The sequence below is a fragment of the Xenopus laevis genome, chromosome 1L (genome assembly GCF_017654675.1).
Source record: "Xenopus laevis strain J_2021 chromosome 1L, Xenopus_laevis_v10.1, whole genome shotgun sequence".
NCBI classification, from domain to species: Eukaryota; Metazoa; Chordata; class Amphibia; order Anura; family Pipidae; genus Xenopus; species Xenopus laevis.
In genome coordinates, this window is record NC_054371.1 from 37326347 (window position 1) to 37341682 (window position 15336).

Here is a 15336-nt window from a genome sequence, read left to right on the forward strand (position 1 = left end):
ATCTTCACTATCCCTCTCTCAGCATCTGTTTCTCTTCATTCTTTCTAGATGCAGCAGTTGGGTGTCAGATATTCATTTACAGATAGATCCAATATATTTTATAGGGAGGCTCCTTTTCCTAGCAGATGTATTAGAGCTCACTCAAATAACTGATTCCAGTACAAACTGCCTTTTGCACAAGTTCTGCATGTAGAGAGACAGAATTTCTGGTGATTTTAATAGAGTGAGCTCTAATACATCTTCTAGGCAAAAGGGGCCCCTCTATAAGATGTATTGGATCACTCATCTGACATCCAAATCCTGAATGAAGAAAAAATGAGGAGAAACAGATGCTGAGAGAGGAATAGTGAAGATAAACTTGATTATTTCCGAAACTATACAGAATTTTTAATTCACTGTATTTAGAATGTTTCTTATTTCAGTGTGCTGAAACTAATAATACATTTTCATGATAGTTCCCCTTTAATCTTCCCATCATACCCATGAATCCTTGGTCTTTAACTATACATGGGGGGCATGAATTCAGGGGGTTCAGAAGAAGTGTAGTCAGGGGCCCCATGACAATGGTGGGCCCAAAATCAGCAGATGACCAAGAGGGTGTCGATTATGGGCACAGGAATGGAGTTTGAGCAGGTTCTGGGCATAGTGGGGGTACATCTGAGGCAGATTAGGGGTGAAAGTGGAAGTGTTATTTTGTTGCCCATTGTTTTGAATTTTTTTTTAATTGGGGTCCCATTCTACTTAGTTAGAGGAGAGGGCACTGCTAACTAAGTAGTATCAGGCCCCCGAATGTATTATGGGGGTCCTGCATGTATAATTTCCTTTGCCTCAAGAAATCTCCACTGCTTCCTGACTGGCACTGGTTTCTCAGCTTATTTGCCTAAACCTGGCGCATCTGTATCACCTGACTACAGACATACTGCAACGGAAACAGAAGGTGTGCATAGAATTTAATTTATATGCAAATTCTACTGTAATATTATTATATTATTTATATAAAAGAAAACGCTGTTGTCGTTGTCTGTTTTGTAGATTGTTAAATATGTAAAAAAAAAAATTATATTATGAAAATAGTGTCTATTTTTTTGACGTTGGCCAACGAAATCGGAGTAATCGCTGTTGTTTGCATCTTGTGTTAAATAAAATAAGTAAAATTGTCATTTGTTTTTGCAATTATTTTAAAAGGAGGCCCAATTTCAGGACAGATGATATTTGGTCTCCTACTCACTAATACTCAATTGACATTGGTGTGATTGCAGTCCTACAGACGTAAACTCATTCAATGTCATAATGGAGATAATTCTCTACTCTGGGTATTTTTCAGACCCTATTTCATGTTATAATTTAGGGGCAGATTCGTCAAGGGTCGAAGTGAATTTGAGGGAATAAAAATTCGAAATTCAAAGTAATTCTTTGGATACTTCGACCATCGAATAGGATACCACGACTTGGAATTTATTTCAAATTCAAAGTAAAATAGTTTGAATATTTGATAATCGAAGTACGGTCTCTTTAAAAAAAACTTTGACTTCAATAGTTCGCCAAATTAAACCTCCCGAAGTGCTATGTTAGCCTATGGGGACCTTCTAATGCATTTTTCTAAGTTTTTTGTAGTCGAAGTAAAATCGTTCGATCGATCGCTGAAATTGTTTGAATCGTTAGATTCGAGCGATTTAATCGTTCGATCGAATGATTTTACTTTGACCGCAAAACGGTCATATTCGGTAGAAAAAACTTCGATATTCGAAGTCGAAGTATAGCCATTCGATGGTCGAATTTCGACCTTTGATAAATCTGCCCCTTAGTGTGAATAGGATTTCAGGCCTAAAAAAACCAGGAGGGGGTGATTGTCTTCCTCATGACACAGGTCTATCTGATATCTCTGCAAAGGTCCAGTTAAACCAAGGCAAAGGTTCATATCCAACTATGTCACAATTGTAAATAATAATACGCCAGAAATAGTTTATTTTAACTCCTTAATTTTTGGTGCATCTGAGATGAGCAGGGAGATTCCTAAATGTGAGGTCATTTATGTAAATCTCCTTTGAGATGTGATAAAAGATTAAGGCCTCATACAAAACACAGACTGAACATGCAGATTCAGCCCCTTCAGACTAATGCTAGGGTCACATGAGTTCAATCTCGGCCTACAGAGAATTAGAATTTTGCGTCTGCCTGCACCCGAGTGGAGGTAATGTTTCCAGGTGCAATAGGGTAGCAGCAGAGGAGAAGATTCTTGGTATCGGACGCCTGTGGCCAAAGCCTAAGTCAGCAAGTTTATCTACCTGTGTATAGGCCCTTCCCGACTGCCTCCAGGACAGATATTTTGCTGAAATTTAACCGAGTGACCCAATTGATCACCTTATCCATTCAATATGTAGAGCATGTCAATGGAAATCCAGCCCATGTATGTGTGGCCTTGTTGAAAATCTGCAGCCTCCTGATGTCTTGTAAACAAATCAAAAGAGAATGTCTGCCAGAAAATCATTAATGGGGGTTGGTTTATGTTCCTGTTTTTTTCCACAAAACTTCAAAGCACAGACCAGGCCATAAAATACCCCACATTTAATCCCTAACCCCCAACATCACAAAGTGATTTATTGTTCAGTTAAGATAATAGCCATGAGATCAATCCACCATTTAGGGGCCCATTTACTTTGCTCGAGTGAAGGAATAGAATAAAAAAAACTTCAAATTTCTAATGGTTTTTTTTGGCTACTTCGACCATCGAATTGGCTACTTCGACCTTCGACTACGACTTCGAATCGAACGATTCGAACTAAAAATCGTTCGAATATTCGACCATTCGATAGTCGAAGTACTGTCTCTTTAAAAAAAACTTTGCCACCTAAAACCTACCGAGGTGCAATGTCAATGGGAAAGGTCCCCATAGGCTTTCTAACTATTTTTTGGTCGAAGAAAAATCGTTTGATCGATGGATTAAAATCCATCCATTTTTCGTTCGATCAAACTATTTGCAGTAAATCCTTCAACTTCGATATTCGAAGTCGAAGGATTTACATTCGGCAGTCGAATATCGAGGGTTAATTAACCCTCGATATTCGACCATATGTAAATCTGCCCCTTAGTGTAGGGATAATAGGAAATGCAACAGCCATAGCAGCAGAATATATATTTACTGTATGTCTTGAGTAGTTGAATCTTCTTTTTCAAATTAAGGTTGCAAACAGAAGAAATCACATAAGAAATCAGGCAACATGTACTTCAGGTATTGCTTCTTTTGTTTTTTTAGGAGTTTTGTAGTGGAATTTGTTTGAAGTGAATGCGTTATCCCAGGCATGGCAGAGATGAGGGGGTTTAACATGCTAATGTTCAGTCAGCACTGAAAGATAACACAGGAATTATAAGCTCCAAGCCATCAGAGCCTTCTGCACATTTATAAACTAACTGGGCATCTGCTGATGTCCACAACTGATAAACAACTTCAGTGATTACAGCTTTCATCACCATATGGTCTGTAGGCTTTGTTTCCAGGCAAGAAAATAGAGAATGTGTTAATTATATCTGCCATCTCAACTTAACCTAGAGTGTAGGGTTGCCCAATGCAGGATCCTGCTCCACCTTGCAAATTCTAATCTGGTAATATACGGCCTTAGAGCACTGTCCACAAACTGCTCAGCTATATTCAAATTTTAGATGTTTCCCGTTATGAATGACAATGACATTATTATTATTTTTTTTAATGTATTATAGTTCTATTTTCATATATACATACAGCTGTATATTGGATAAATTGAGTAAAATAATAATAGTCATCAGAAAAAAAAAGACATCTACTAATAACCGAGTGCTAACAGTAATAGTAGTAAGTAATAAAATCTGAAAACTTTAGGGTTTGAGAAAATGAAATCAAGAAGACAAAAGCCCAATGTCATAATAAGCTGCTAATTAATTGAGAAGTATGGGAGAGAATGAATAAGAATATTGTCATTGTCATGTATGATTACAACGGACTCAAAAGAATAGGTTTAAAATGAAAAATCCTAATTAGGAGAATAATCCTTCTAATATGAAGTTAATAATTACAAAAGAACTTTGTAAATCCTCAATTTCCACCAGGTAAAACTGGTGGGATTTTCTTGAATATAAACCTAAGAATAGGATTAATGACATATGAAATTCTAGATGGGGAAAGGATTAACCTGCTGGAAAATATACTTTCATCTAGGGAAAGTAGTCCCATGGATCAGTTCTAATCTAGACAACATATCCGTTGGTATAATATGAATCTAGACAAACAATAAAAACCTTTGAGGCAATGCTGACTTTACCTGAGGCACCACGGCTCAAAGCAGCATTAGGTATGAAACTTATCCAACACTGGATTAAAGATACATTAAAAAAAAATGGAAAATGAGCTACTGAAGGCATGAAACTTGGTACTTATAATAAACATATCCACATAGGCCGAAGAAAATAATTTGAAAGTACTTTCAATTAAAAAAAAAATAATTACATTTTTTTAAAATTATTTTTCATCAATCAACCTCTTAGTATTTCATACAAATGAGTATAATGGAACCTTACTCTTGTTTTTGATATTATATAATGTTTCATTTTGTCCAATTGTTATGTTTGGCATTGCCCAATGAAACATTTAGTGCCACACGGGACTGTCTAGGCCTGTGTATAAGCAGGAGTGAATGGATATCATACATAATACCTCTCTAATTTGTTACCAGTGAGTAACCAATCAATGACTTGGAAGGGGGGTCACTTGGGACATAACTGTTTAGTTAGTTTGTTTTTGAATCTGAGCTGCATGCTAAGGAGCAAACTAACTGGACAGTTATGTCCCATGTGGCCCCCCTTCCTGTCGCTAACTGACTAAAGGTGGCCATAGATGTAACAATCTGTCACAGGGCCAATCGGCTCCCAGCGAGAGTAGTCAGGACCAAGGAGGAAGCTTCAGGGGTTAAAGTCCAAGTTTGCAGAACGATAGCATCTGGCGAAATCGTACTCAAAGTCCAGGCAAAAGACCAAAAGGCAGGCAGAACAATATCAAAGTCGAGGTTCAGGCAGGGTCAAAAGTCCAGGAATCAATATAACAGGATTTAACAAATACCCAGGAATGTTCAAAACAAAACCTACAATCAGGCATCGAACCGGTGTCCTTGGCATCCTTTTATTTTGATTTTTGCGATGGGCGCATGACATCATCACGTCGGCATCAGCCCACATGGTTCATGGGCGCCGCCATCTTGGATGCGCCGCCGCCGGAGACGGGAGCACCATCGGGCGCTCCTGACACAATCTTCCTGCGATCATTGAAAGAATTGCGGTTTTCAATACTAGGTAAAGTTCTTGTACCGTGTTAGCAAGTCATAGGACAAAAAAACAAAAAGTTAGTATAAAGGGGATTCCTTTATTGGCTAACTAAGATAATCAGAACATTTTAGTTCCTTTTTCGAGCTGAATGAATGACATTCAGCTTAAAAAATGAACTAAAAGGTTCTGAAAGCTTGCTATGATTATCTTAGTTAGCCAATAAAGGAATCCCCTTTATACCACCTTTTTGTTCGTTTTCAATACAGACGTTAGAGCTGAATTGTCAGATATACAGGTAGAAACAATAGAATTCTACCTGTAACTGACGATTCAGTACAAACAGTGGCCGCTGTTGGGGTGCCTTCAAAGGAGCCCGAGTAAACTTTTCCGGCCAGTCTGATTGACAAGCCGACCGATACCCAAATCTTCTGCCGATATCGGTCGTCTCGTTTCCCATCATACACACACCAAATATCGTACTTGTTTCGTACTTTATTATCGGTGTGTCTACGGCCACCTTAGGAGTTTTACAGCTGGAAAGCAGGAAGTAATGTTCTGGCTATTATATGAGACATCCAGTCACTCCAGCCTTTATACAATATATTTTTGCACATTTGTTTACCCAATTTTCCTCTGAACTGTTACTTTAAGGAGCATAGAGCATTGAATTGATGGTCTGATGTTATCCATCCAATCTACTGTAATTTGCTCTGGTGGTGACACGTTGAAGGGCAGTGGCCGACAGGAAGATTTATCTCCTCTGATTATTTATACAGGACTGCGAGCAACAAATGTCCCGAAAATGCATCTCCATAGGAAATAACGGAAATCACTGGCAGTAAAACCAACATATCGCAGTCGCCCAAAGTTGTAAGCAAGCCCTGGGAATATCACTGATGATGCTTCAGCCAGCCAAGCTTGGTCCCATTGTTTGTTTCTGTTGTTTTAGCCATTTTAACATTTTAGTTTAAGCAGTGCATACTGGTGACTTTCTTGTGGATATTGTACACAATGAGACAAATACCTGCCTTCTACAATAAAGTCACACTGGGCACTTTTCTGTACCTGTTGTTTTAGCTAGATCTTTTGGAAAGAAGAGATAAGACCAAAATGGCATGTATAAAATAAGCCTAAGGGTAAGGCCACACACTAAGATTCGGGGAGATTTAGTCGCCCGGCGACAAATCACCTCTTCTTTGGGCAACTAATCTCCCCAAAAAACCTTACCACCAGCTAGAATCTAAGTCACCGGCGGGATGGCACTCGAAGCAAGGCAACTTCAGATGACTTCAGAAAATGAAGTGCATCAAGTGCCATCCCGCCAGCGATTTAGATTCTAGCCGGCAGAAGGCTTTTCGATTTGTCGCCGGGCGACTAAATCTCCCCGAGTCTTAGCGTGTGCCCTATCGTACAACACAAATTTTCATACAATATTCGGTGTGTGTATGGTGGAAAAAGAGCAACTGGTATCGGCAGAAGACTTGGATATCGGTCGGCTCATCAATTGGGCTGGATGAAAAATTTTGATCGGGCTCCTTTGAAGGCACCCAAAGATCAGCCATTGCTAGTGCTGCATTGTCAGATACAGGTAGAATTCTATTGTTTCTACCTGTATATCTGACAATTCAGCTCTACACGTGTGTATTGAAATGAACGATCTTTCTTGGAAAGGGCAGAGACACACGGTCAGATTCGGGGAGATTAGTCGTCCCGGCTACAAATCCCCTTTTCTTCCTGCACTCGGAGTGCTTCGTTTTCCGAAGTTGCCTGAAGTTTCCTTCGGGTGACTTCGGGAAAATGAAGCACTCCAAGTGCCATCCTGCCGGCGATTTACATTCTAGCCGGCGTAGTAGGCGGTTCGGGGGAGATGAGTCGCCCTGAAGAAGAGGAGATTTATCGCCGGATGACTAATCTCCCCGAATCTGTCTCTGCCCTAAAGATGGGTTCAGGCAGGCATTCTTAACATGGTGTGTGTTGACCCCAGGTCACTGGAAAATCCCAAATATTTTCCTGTGATAGCTGGAGTCCATGCATTTCCATCTGAGCCCCATGCTCTGGGCTAATGTGTGTTTACTGCTGTTATTTACTTTTGTTATTCAGTGCAAGTTTTTATCAGCAGGCAAATCCAACATGAAAGAGAAAGTCCTATCTTGTATCTTTGTGATTATTCAACACTTTGCACACAAAAGAAACTAAGTGATTTATTTGCCACTTAAGATGCTATCACCCTGCGTACATAGCTTCTAGCTGCCCCTCCACATGCCTTCTAGACACATAATGACAAGAGAATGCAAGAAGCCAGTCACATGCACATTTTAACCATCCCTCTGGTAACAAAGATTATTGTTATTTACACATTTCTCACAAATGTGTTTTAATAATATTAAAGGAACATTTATGTACTTATATTGGTGGCGGGTATAAAAAGTAATTCATGTATGTAGCACTATTATAATACGCAATGCTTTACATTTTTACAGTAGAAAAAACATACAAACAGAAAGGACAAAACTGCAATAAACAAATATATGGAGCTGCAAACGTGCCATGTGCTGAAACATAGGAGAAAGGGTGTCCCTGCCCAGTACAAGCATATCCTAATTTTTTTTTAATAAACACATTTTATGCAAATATATATTAAGCAGAATGAATACTCTGCTTAATTGTGTACATTTGTTAATGGGTATATGTTGGGGCAGCTATTGTTGCTCTGATCACAAACACATTCAAACAATGATACAGAGCCCCCTGGTGGCAAAGTAATCATGAACATGCCATAATGTGACTTTGGATTCACCAAGCGATTAATATGGACATTGCCTTTTTCAGAGATTTTTTTTTTTTTAAATCCATAATTGGTCAGTTGTTATAAAGTTAAACAAAGAAACTACTCCCTGACTTTTCTGAACTGTGGCAACACGTGTTTCTAGACACTCAGTTCATGTTGATGTATTCTAGTGCTAGTTCTAGAGCAGGGGTCACCAACCTTTTTTACCCGTGAGCCACATTCAAATGTAAAAAGAGTTGGGGAGCAACACAAGCATTAAAAAGTCCCTTGGGGTGCCAAATAAGGGCCGTGATTGGTTATTTGGTAGCCCCTATGTGGACTGGCAGTCTACAAGGGACTCTGTTGGCAGTATACTTCCTTTTTATGTAATTAAAATCTGCTTCCAAGCCTGGAATTCAAAAATAAGCGCCTGCTTTGAGGCCACTGAGAGCAACATCCAAGGGGTTGGAGAGCAACATGTTGCTCACGAGCTACTGGTTGGGGATCACTGTTCTAGAGCTTAATGGAGGAGTAATCAGAAAACATATCAGAACAGTGAAACCTGGAAGCCAGAATGTTCGTTATAGAAACTGACATGTAGTTGGGGAGCTCCTGTGGGGTTAATTTTAGTATATGTATCATTGTCTGTTACTTCATCGGGTAGTGCTATTGGGGAATGATAGCACAGAAGAAATATATGGTGGAATAAATAGGGAAGAGAATTAATGTGCGCCGTCAACATCCCAATCATCTGAGTAAAACTGTACCACCATTATAAATATGTTTGTATGCATTAAGGATGCTCCCTGTTTTGCACACTGCTCTCAAATGGCACTGAATGGTATCTGTTTTTTTTGTATATTGTATGTTGAAATGCTTAATGTATATTGTCTCTAGTAGTCACTGCGTACTTGTATACAGTTGAGATGACAATAAAACTTGACTTGATTTAAAAAAAAAAAGTTAAACAAAGTAACAGATAATTGTGACTGTGGTGGTGCAATAGCTCACAGTGCTGGGGGCCTATTTGATTCCAGTAGGGACATTATCTACTCTGCCTAATTCTGTGTTGGTTTTCATCCAATATCCTTCCACACTCCACTTCCCACTTTCACAAACATACAGGCAGGTTAACTGGCTTCTTAAAAATAAAAAAACAAACCATATTGTGTGTAAATGTAACAGGGTCCTTAGATTATAAACTCCACTGGGACGTGTAATCACTATAAAAATAAAGCATTATATTTTATTGCAAAAAAACAAAAATTCATGTCTTCAACTGGGTCATTACAAAAGCCAGCAGAGGCAGTAGCCTCTACCAAGGGTACAATATTGGATTCTTGTATGGTGAAAATTAAGATTTGTTGCCCTATATCAGTGATCCCAGTGGTCTCAAGCAGGTGCTTAGTTTTGAATTCCAGGCTTGAAGGAAAGTTTTAATTGCATAAAAACCAGGGGTACTGCCAAACAGAGTCTCCTGTAGGCTGCCAGTCCACATATGGTATACCAAATGGCCAATCTGAGAACTTTTTTGGCACCCCCATGGATTTTTTTCATGCTTGTGTTGCTCCCTGACTATTTTTAAACTTGAATGTGGCTCACATGTAAAAAAAAGTTTGGGGGCCCCTGCCTGCATTCATTTTCTTCAGGTCCCAAGGCAGCACACCAAAGAGAGATAGGCCCTCCTCCTAGGGACAGTAAACAAAATACAAACACCCTCCCCTCCCACTGTTTCCCTCCATTTTTATTTCCTGTCCCAGGGAAGTATATTGGGATCCAGCTGGATTCCTAATATATGGCCTGACGGTGGGTAGGACAAGGTTGTTGTCCTGTAGACCGTTCACCCCTAGCTGTGGGCTCACAGTATTTATTCCCCTCTATCTATATCGCGCTCTAGCTGGGGCTGCAGGGCAGGAGGGGGTTTTCGGCTTGTCAGCATAGTTTGTGCTGTGCTGAGGATCCTGTGTATTTTACTTTAGAGAGGCATGGAGTCTGCTTGCTCCTCTCTCTCCCTCCCCCCTTGAACGCACTTCAGCGTTGCAGGTAGCGGGTGCTGGGGGGAGGAAGGGTGTTGGGTCTGTCTATTACCTACTCTAAGCTGTCGTCGGTGCCACCTCTCTCCTCCGTTCTTGTGCGGCTTGAGGGTTTAGGCCAGGTGTGGCCACAGATTGTGTTATTCGTTCGATTAGACTTTGGCTTACCCAGCTGGATCAAGACATGGAAGATAGTGTTTCTAGGGAAGATATGAAGACTTTGTTAGAGATTATTAAAATGGCTACAGATTATTTGTGTGATGCTTCAGTAGAAAGCATTAGGATGGCAGCTAGATCTTCTGCATTAGCAGTAGGTGGAAGGCGAGCTCTGTGGCTTAAACATTGGGCAGCGGATTTGGCATCGAAAAACAGGCTTCGTGCTATGCCCTTTGAGGGTCCTTTTCTGTTTGGGAAGGAGTTAGAGGCTCTGGTTTCTAAATTAGGAGAAACAAAGACATTTTTGCCTCAGGATAGACTTTTTTTCCTTAGAGGAATTTTTTTCGTCCATCAAATCAGTACAAAGGATCGAAAGATAGGAAGAAGACCTTTTTCGTGTGGCAGAATCTCACAAGACAGATAAGTTCTGTCGCCAGGTCATTCGGACCGGTAGGGGGAAGACTTTGTTATTTTTTTCACGAGTGGACAAAGATCACCAGCGGTCCTTGGGTTCTAAGTATAATCAAGGAAGGGTACAGACTAGAGTTGGCCTCTTACCTGAAATCTCGTTTTCTTTGCACAAGAGTTCCCAGAGAGTTTGTGAAGAATACATTTCTTCTCAAGGGAATTCAAGAATTTATTCAGTCCCGCGTTTTAGTTCCTGTTCCTTGAGACAAAGAAAGGAATCTATTCTTCAGTTTTTTGGTCCCCAAATGGTCAGGGAAATTTCAAATGATAATCAATCTGGTTTATTTGAATACTTTCATGAAAAAGATTAGTTTCAGAATGGAAGGTGTCAGATCGGCAGTTTCAAATTTGCAAGGAGTTTTCTTGGCACGATCGATCTTCAGGATGCCTACCTTCATATTCCTATTTGGGGGGGACATCAGCAGTTCCCTAGGAGCAGTGAAGGGCATGGCTTTGGGGGAGAATCTTCTTGTTAAGCAATTCATCAAAGCAACAAGTAGATTGAAACCTACTATTAGAGATGTTTGCCCACCACGGGATCTCAATCTTCTCGTCGGTCCTGTCAGAAGATCCATTTGAACCAATTTCTTCAATACAAATTAAGCTACTAACGCTAAAGACTGTAATTTTGGTGGCACTAACTTTGGCTTGGAGGGTTGGCGAAATACAAAGGCTTTCTATGGAGGATCCTTATCTTCAGATATTTCCTGGGTGGTAATGAGACTTCCATCCACATTTTTCCTAAGGTGGTTTCTACTTTTCATGCATCACAGGAGACTGTGCTCCCTTCGTTTTTTCCGCATCCAGTGGGGGATAAAGAACGCAAGCTTCACGAGTTGAATGTTAGACGGTGCCTAGTTTACTATCTATCCAGATCAGCACAATTCATGAAGTCAAATAACCTCTTCCTCAATTTTTCAGGTCCATCTAGAGGGCTGGCGGCCAATTTCAAGATGGATCAAGCAAGTTATTGTTTTGGCTTATGAGTCTAGGAATCTTTCCCCTCCAGCCAGAATTAAACCACATTCAACCAGATCAGTGGCGACGACTTGGGCACATAGAGCTGAGGCATCGGCAGAACAAATTTGTTAAGCTGCAACATGGACGTCGATGCTTACGTTCTCCAAGCATTACAAGCTGGACGTATATTCTTCAAGGGAGGCTGCTTTTGGTCAGAAAGTTTTACAGGCAGCGTTTGTTCCCTCCCCTTGATCTTTTCAATATCTCTTTGGTGAGCTGCCTGGGGACCTGAAGAAAGATTAGAATTTCTTACATGTAAATTGTCTTTTCTTCAGGTCCCCTCAGGCAGCACCATTTTTCCCTCCCCTTGATTACATTTCTTTTAAAGCAGCCTCTGTGTGTTTGGATCTTGTTAACTAACACAGGGGAACAGTGGGAGGGGAAGGTGTTTTTATGTTGTTTCCTGTCCCTAGGAGGAGGGCCTATCTCTCTTTTGTGTGCTGCCTGAGGGGACCTGAAGAAAAGACAATTCACAGGTAAGAAACATGTTATTTTCCCAGGTTCCCTAGTCATGTGATTTCCCCACAGCAGAACAATGGGAAGTGCATTGCTGAAAAACAAAAGATTCCCATGTCCCACTTAGTGGAAGATAAGAGAACAGCACTCAATAGCAAAAGTCCAAGTCTGGTTAACCCATATCGCAACTCCTACAGTTACATCAAGTAGGAAAAACAATACCTTATCTGAAAGCAGTTCTAATGTGAAGTTCTGGCTCTTTCTGAAAGCAAGACCAGGCAAAATGACCTGGGATAGCTGCCTACACACCAAAATGACAACGAAAAAAAAATGTAATGTTCAAGACTAAAAATGTGTTTTTTTTTTTTACATATTCTTTTATTTGGTTTACTTTCTTTTTCTCAGATAAAACAAAAACATTGTACAGAAAGAAGAGAAATGAAAAGGAGGCGTTCACCCTGAGACTGATTCAAGACTAAAATTTTATATGGTAGAATGACATGTGCCATGTACACAGTGTAATTTAGTAATAAAAACTATACCATAAAAATGACAAAATTCCCTTAAATTAAGGATGCACCGAATCCACTATTTGGGATTCGACCGAATCCCTGAATCCTTTGTGAAAGATTCGTCCGAATACCTAATCCTAATTTGCATATGCAAACCACTATTTTTTAAAAAGGCATTTTTTAGTAGCAGTATGCACAAAATGTCGCTGTCTTTAATAAATTGATAATGGGTTGAGTGCAGAGGACTCTTGTGTTTGACTATATGTATTTTGTGGTCACAGCCTCATTGCACCCCCGCCTAATGGTTTTAAAAAATAGTGGTGAGCACAACTTTCCCTTGTTTGTTATAGTTTATACAGGAGCAGTGACCAGCTCCATGTTGTAGCTCCCACCCTTCCCAGCTATAGTCAGGTGATCCCACTGGTGTCTAATAAAAGGGCAGCCAAGTATGGAGGTTTACTTTGAAAGCAGCTAGTAAGTTGCAGGTAAAACCTAGTCCCTTTGTAAAATGTATAATGAAGCAATAGAATTCTTAATGAATCAGATGAAAACTAAGCATAGGACTGGCCAGATATGGGATGACTTTGACGTAGTTGGCCAGCTTAAATATATTGCAATATATGGACAAACAATCCCTGTTTTGTTTAAAGGGTAAGGCATTTTTTAGTAGCAGTATGCACAAAATGTCGCTGTCTTTAATATATTGATAATGGGTTGAGTGCAGAGGACTCTTGTGTTTGACTATATATATATATATATATATATATATATATATATATATATATACATATACATATACATATATATACATATACAATCACAAATTACTGATCCGCACTCCTCCTGGCAATTACTTGCATCTACCCGGGTGCTGCTCCTGGGAAAAAGTAGACGCAGACGAGCAAAAAATAGTAGTGCACTCCTGGGTTTTCTCATATAAAAAATTAATTTATTAAGTCATGATTAAAAATGGTCAGCAATCGACGTTTCGGCTCGTGTCCAGAGGCTTTATCAAGATTCAATTCAATCTTGATAAAGGCTCTGGACACGAGCCGAAACGTCGATTGCTGACCATTTTTAATCATGACTTAATAAATTAATTTTTTATATGAGAAAACCCAGGAGTGCGCTACTATTTTTTGCTCGTCTGTATATACATATACATACATATATATACACAGATACACACACACACACACACACACAAATCCATCCACAAAATAGCAGAAAATTAACATCCTGCACGCTAATGAAGATTCTGTATGTACAAGGTTGAGAAATCATAAACGTCTTTGGAGGATTTAGCACAAGGAAATTGGCAATTATAATTCAGTGTAATTTACAAAGCTTCCTTTTCCTGTGCATAAACTGTGTGCTCATTAAAACTTAAGCATTTAGGTGGCTGTACTATTCCCCCATCACTCCACCTTAATGATATTTAGTTTGCAAAAACCATGGGTTTCTACTAAAAAAGCTAACTACATGGCTGGATTATACAGGTAAGAGAAGCACTTTTATTAAGATCTTAGGCACACATGCTTCAGATGAGTAATGAGTGCATTGCATAAGGAGTATGAGCCAAGATATTGGTTTAATGTAAAGCATATGTTATATTCACACCACTTAAAAACATACAAAATATGAATCTATTCTTCTGCCCATACCTCTATACTACAGTCACATGAGAAACTGCTTGGAGCACATCCACAAATGAGAAGCATGGGACTCAAATAATGGTTAGTACCCAACTAGTGTCTTTTCTGTTCTTACTGATCAGGAAACCCAATCAATTTAGCTGAAAGATAAACCAGCGTCCATTGGACCCTCCTGACCGCCTGTTAGGAATCATGTCATTTAAGCCACCTTAACTAGTAACTGATTGGCCAAACAGCATTAGGGAGTGACATGATGTCATAAGATCACATAACAAGTGATTAGCCTTATTAACAAAAACACTTGAAAGGCATATGGTATAACTAACATTCTATTCTATCTAGAGGATATGCACTTGATTCAACATATGTATTAACAACCCCCCCCCCCCCAAAAAAAAGACCCTGAGCTTGCTGGTTCACTGTACATTTATGGAACATTTCGTTTGAAAGGACAACCAGTCCTTTCTGTTGCTGTTAGTACCCTATCCATACTGGGCTGACTGAGCAGAGCTGGGCATCTAATGGCCCTACAAGAGTTATTTGGCACAAAACCTGAGATTACCTGGCCCCATAACTGACTGAAATGTTAGGGCAGTGTTGTTCACCCACGGGCCACATCCAGCCTGTGACCCCCCCCTCCCTTGTGTGACCCCCCCAACATGACAGTGACACGTTACCTTGTGTGATCTATAAAAGGTATCAATACTGAGATTAACTCACCACTGCATTGTTTACACCTCAAATTCAGGCAGAATTCTCCTGCAATGTTCCACCTGTAACACCTCTTTTGTTCACACCCCAGACTGAAAGTGCCGACATTGTTCACACCTCATACAAATTGCTTGAGGGGCACCAGCATTGTCACTGTATGTAGCAAAGTATGAACTGTTCATTAGAGTGGTACCAAGTTTTGCTGTCTCCTGCTTTATTCTGCCTGCCCTATGCTCCGTGTGTGTGTCACACTCTGCCTTCCCTATGCT